At 42.5% G+C, this 5,381-nt stretch overlaps 1 long non-coding RNA gene across 1 annotated transcript; it reads right to left on the reverse strand.

Moving 5' to 3' along the window:
- Positions 1–1,428: 1,428 nt before the first annotated feature.
- LOC134756959 (uncharacterized) lies at positions 1,429–5,057 on the reverse strand. The gene is made up of 3 exons (XR_010130480.1): positions 4,964–5,057; positions 1,893–1,965; positions 1,429–1,784 (listed from the first exon to the last, which is right to left on the reverse strand). It is a non-coding gene; the product is annotated as an uncharacterized lncRNA (long non-coding RNA).
- Between the last annotated feature and the right edge of the window lie 324 nt (positions 5,058–5,381).

Here is a 5,381-nt window from a genome sequence, read left to right on the forward strand (position 1 = left end):
TACTGTTTTAGTCCGTTGTCATACTGCTATAAAGATACTACTTGAGACTGGGTAATTTATAAAGGAAAGAGGTTTAATTGACTCACAGTTCTGCATTGCTGCATTGCTGCATTACAATCATGGCAGAAAGGGAAGCGAACACATCCTTCCTCACAAGGGAGCAGGACAGAGAAGTGCTAGGAGGAGAGGGGAAAGAGCCCCTTATAAAACCATCATATCCCATGAGAACTCACTCACTATCACAAAAACAGCATGGGGAAACTGACCCCATGATTCAATTGTCTCCCACCAGGCCTCTCCCTAGACATGTGGGGATTATGGGGATTACAATTTGAGATGAGATTTGGGTGGGGACAAGGCCAAACCATATAAAGTGAGAACTGTGCAAGGCACATGCCTCTCTTTAGGGACTGCCCCTATTTAGCCTCAGTTAATTTTTGCCTCCTGAAATTGGAGATTCAACATAACTATATCTTTTAATTTTTCAAGAGGATCCAGAAATCCAGAAATTTACATGAAAGCTCTGAATTTTTGAATGCTGGCAGCTAATTTTAAAAAGTGTAAAACACTTTGTAGAAAAAAAACCCCACATGTAGGATAAACAAAACACAGACTTGGCACTGCAGGCTGCCATTTTGCAACCTCTACTCTAGAACTTTATAGAGTGAAGGTAAAACCAGGATTTGGGTTAAGAGAAGAGGAAAGCATTAGACATTTTGAAATTTTAGAGGGTATTGGGTGGTGCTCTGCCACACTCAGTGGCTTCCTCCACAACCAGCTGCATGAGGCCAAAAATGAATGCCTGAAGAAGATTTGAGCAGAGGCTGAGAATTTGGACAGACCTCCTACTTGATACATGCTGACTTTGGCTTTCTTTTAGCTCCATAGGTCTATGATTTTATGCAACCAAGAAATAGGTACTATGAGAGTTAAATGGACAAGTTACTTCCAGTTGTGTGTATCGATGTCATCATTGCTGGCACAATTACTCTTAAGATGTCTTTGAAAGGAAGGTGGGGATTGGATTGCTGGAGACTGGCCTGCTTGGTGCTTAGGTTTCTGTGAGAAAACTAACTGGAAAAGACAGACAACCCAATCCATGTAATGATATGACATTAAAACTGGAACTTAAAGAATAGGAAGGATTTGGACACAAAAAAGCTTGGATGGAAAAAACAGTACCCTCGGAGGAAGCAGCAGTGTGAGTAAGTCACAGAGATAGTATATATATGCCACATTCAGGCAGCCTCCAGTAGTTAGATTTCACCATTTATTTTATTTATTTAACAAACACTGGCCTAGCTTCTAAGCGCTTTAACTCATTTAATTCTCATAACATTACCATGAGGCAGTTATAATCAATAGTACTAATCATACTCATGTTATAGATGAGGAAACGGAGTGTTTTATTATTTAAACATTTGTTAAGTTTGGATGATGGGTGGGGCAGAACACAAGGACCCCTGGACAGGTGAAAGGCAGACACTTTATTCCTTATAGCTCCTTATGAGAGAAGGCTGCTGCACAGAGTCACACAGGGTGCTACCCCCAGGGAAAGGGTAACAGCAGCTGGAACTGTTAAAAGGGGGCTTGTGTATGGCAAGTGGGTGGGGTTAGCTAGGTTTCTGAGGCTTCTTGTGGTTTGGATATTTTTAATGCTTCTGCAAGGGCAAGGAAGAAGGGGCCACATCCTTAGAGCTTCGGCATCAGGCAGCTGGATGTGTAAGTTGCAACCTATGTAAATTAGAGCCCAATAAAGAAGGTTGGAATGTGGATTTAGGAAACTACCTGCAAAGGAGAATTGACAGATTTTTAGCCATAATCTCAAAACTGGGTCAAAACAGCATTTGTGAAATATTATATTACCCTGAGGCACAGAAAAACCCAGTTACCTACCCAAGGTCTAAGTGGCAGAGGCCAGATTCAGCACCAGCAGTCCAGTTCCAGAGTCCACGTGAGAGAAGGCTAGAAAAGTAAGTAGAGGATCAGATCAAGCAGGTACTTGAAAGCCAAACATAGGCACTTGGGTTTTCTTCGGTCAAATGAAACAGTGGTAGAGGGGCACAGCTGGAGCATGAGAGCAAGCTTGTAGAAGGATATATGATGTGACAATGGGGCCTCGGCTGCAAACAAGCTGTCATCCTTGCCAAACTGTTATCTTTTATCTCTATGCATATATTTTTAACTTTTCCCCATTTTTTGGTGGGCCCTTCTTTCACTAACACCTGTGCTGGTTTGTACTTGTCACTTGAGAAAAGGCTGTGGCAATGTGGATGTCATTTTTGTAGACAAGGGGAAAAGGACTTTACAAATATGTCAGTATCTGATACTTAAAATTCCCGTTTAGAACATCCTGCCTATATACCTCTGGGCAAAGTCTGCTTATTTGGAGGGTTGCACCTCTCCTTGTCTTTGCCCTCTTTGTCCTTTTTTCTGCTGTTTTGAACTTCAGTTGGGATTCGTCAAATAGATGACTACAAATGCAATTGCCTCTTTGATTAATTCCTTCCATCTATGCTAAACTCCTATATTCATATTGAACAAATAAAGCATTGGATATTTTTAAAAATCATCTGTTAGTTTTGTCTTTGTCCTAAAAAAATTAACCAAGAGTTGTGAGAGAGGGAGACTGTGAAACTGAGAGAATTCCCAGAGCTGCTCTTCTTGGGGAAGCAGATTTTTTGCCTTATGTGTTCTCCTTACCCTGGCATGCTGTTAAGCATTTGGAAGCTGAGGCCTCATTCAGCCCAGAAGGGTAGATTGTTGGAGCAATTGCCCCTTAAGATGTCTTTAAGAGGAAGGGGTGGGGTGAGTGGGGTGGATTGCTGGAGACTTACCTGCTTGCTGCTCAGGTTTCTGAGAGCAAAGTAAACAGCATGAAGGAAGCACAATTGACTCAAAATCCCTAAGAGCGCTGTGGGATTTGTAGTAATCACTCCCTAGGATATGCATTAAAAAGAAGCTTATTCCTTCTGTCCATGGTCAACCAGGAGGGTGGTAGCTTAGACAAGCATGAAGTTTGAGGCCTCTCAAAGACACCCTGGGGTCCTTGCTTTCTCTCCACCCATGGCTGAACAGGGCCAGCCCCAGCTGAATCCTGAATAAGGCAATCGACTTTCTGGTAGTTCACAAACACTTTCTCTCTACGATAATATTAGTCCCCAAGCTTAGCCTAGGGCTTTCCAGTTCACCAAGGCTCGCTCTTAGTTTGTGTCATTTGAACCTCAAACAACTTTCTAGGCTGATTCCTCCCCACAGTGAGGCTGCTGCCTCCTACCTGCTACTCCTGGGCCTGCCTATAGATGTTAGCTGGCCTATTCCTGCTTTCTCCTGGTGCCCACACAATGCAGTCTCAAGCATTGTGTGGATTGTTGTGAATTGAAACCAGGCCCACAGGTCTCTCTCAGTTGTCTAATTAGTTTAACCCATTAGAGGTAAGGCAGCTGTGAGTGAAAATGAGCTTGATTTTGAAAATGAACACCTGTCAGGGCTACTTGCCTTCTTGCATTTTGTTTTCAATAAAGACCTCAAATAACAGGTCTTTTATTTAAAAAAAAAAAAAAACTTTCTGTGATAGTGAAGTTAGAGGCTTTATGTCTAGTTCTTTTGGGGAGTTTTTTTGTATGTATATGAGAGGAAAACAATCTTCCAGTTGTACCACTAAAGCCTATTATTCATATAATCATGGGAATTGTCCTTCCCTCCACCAGACATTTGTTAAAGGCCTTCTACACCTCAATTACTGTGTTAAGCCTTCCTTTAAGATGAAGATGAGCATCCTTAGTGCTGAGCCTGAAGGGGTTCCTAAGGAAGAGGCCAAAGGAATCAGCCAATGGCAGGCGATAGCCCAGGAGCAGGTGAGGATGCAGTCAGGTAAGCAGGCAGAGAAAGATAGGTAAGTAGGTCAATACATGTAAGCACATACAAATAAATACATGCAAATCAGACCCTTCCAAGCCCAGAGATGCATAACCATATGGTACAAGGGTTCAGTAAAAAAAAAAAAAAATACATCTATAACCAGCCCTATTGATAGTGAGAGGAGATAGCCAAATGCCTAGGCAGATAGGGGCGGGTCCCCAGTGAAACTCCACCTTCAAGCCAAAAAACAGCCTGAAGGCTGAAAGACCAGACTGCTGGTCCCAGATTAAACCCATGACCCAGAGTGAGAACTTCTGTTCCTATTTGCCAGCCCTTTCCCAATTGATTCTTTCTGAATAATGCCTTTTAACCAGTCAAATATTGCCTTTTCCAATACTATGTATGGCCTGCCCCTCCCTTATTCTGAGCCCATAAAAGTCCCAGACTCAGCCACACTGGGGGGACTTTCCCACCTTCAGGTAGGAGGACCACCTCCATGTCCCCTCTCCATGGAAAGCTCTGTCATCACTCAGTGAAACTCCCTGTCTTGCTCACCCTTTGATTGTCAGTATATTTTTATCCTTCTTTTATGCTCAGGACCCACCAAGTGCAGGTACCCAGAAAGACTGTCACACTGGCCTTTTCCCCCACCAGTGGAGGGCAGCCACCCCACACGATGAGGCCAGGTGCCAACTGAGCTGCTAACACCCCATCCTCCACTGGGCTGTGGACGGTGGAAATGAAAGAGCTAATTAGCACACTAACACCCCCTCTGGAGCTTCAGGGTTGTGGGCACCCTTGCCTGGGTGCCACCTTATTCCCCTTGAGGTGACATGCCTTGTCTGGCCATGGGCCCTGCACAGAACTTGCTCCTGTGTCAGTGCTCAGAGTGGCTGCCCAGATATTGCACTTGCTCACTTATGTTCTCCCTCCTGTAAGGGGCTAAGTGCAGCAGGCCAAGTAGACAGGACACCCCTGCTGTAAGTCTGGCAAAGGGGCTGACAGAAAATTCCAGCATCAATATGTCAATATGGAACAACACAGAGAATGTTTTTGAATGCTTTCAAATATCCTGACAGTTGGTTATACTGATAATGCTTACCTAATATATGGTTACCTACGTGGGTAGTTTCTTGATATAATATTTTTGTCTTTCACTCTCATTCTTTTTCTTAAAAACTGGTTTTCTTTCTTTGTCTCTAAAAGAAATATTATTAAAAATTCAGAAAATACAGAAAAGTAGAAAGAAAAATCTCTCTATAATTCTCCTACCTATATATATTTCAGCATATTTCCTTCTAATATTTCTGGGTCCTACATTTCAGTGTTACTGTGATCATATTCAAAATGGTGTATATAACCTCTTTTGGAAAAAATATCTGGTTTGAAGAGTATAAAAGTAAAACATTCTTTGTAGAAAATGTGAAAATACAAAAAAGTATCAAAAGGTTCAGATTCTGGCAATATGGCAGAGTACACATTCAGAGAAATTCCTACTAGTGCAGCACTTTAAAAATGCT

The sequence above is a fragment of the Gorilla gorilla genome, chromosome 14 (genome assembly GCF_029281585.2).
Source record: "Gorilla gorilla gorilla isolate KB3781 chromosome 14, NHGRI_mGorGor1-v2.1_pri, whole genome shotgun sequence".
Lineage (NCBI taxonomy): Eukaryota > Metazoa > Chordata > Mammalia > Primates > Hominidae > Gorilla > Gorilla gorilla.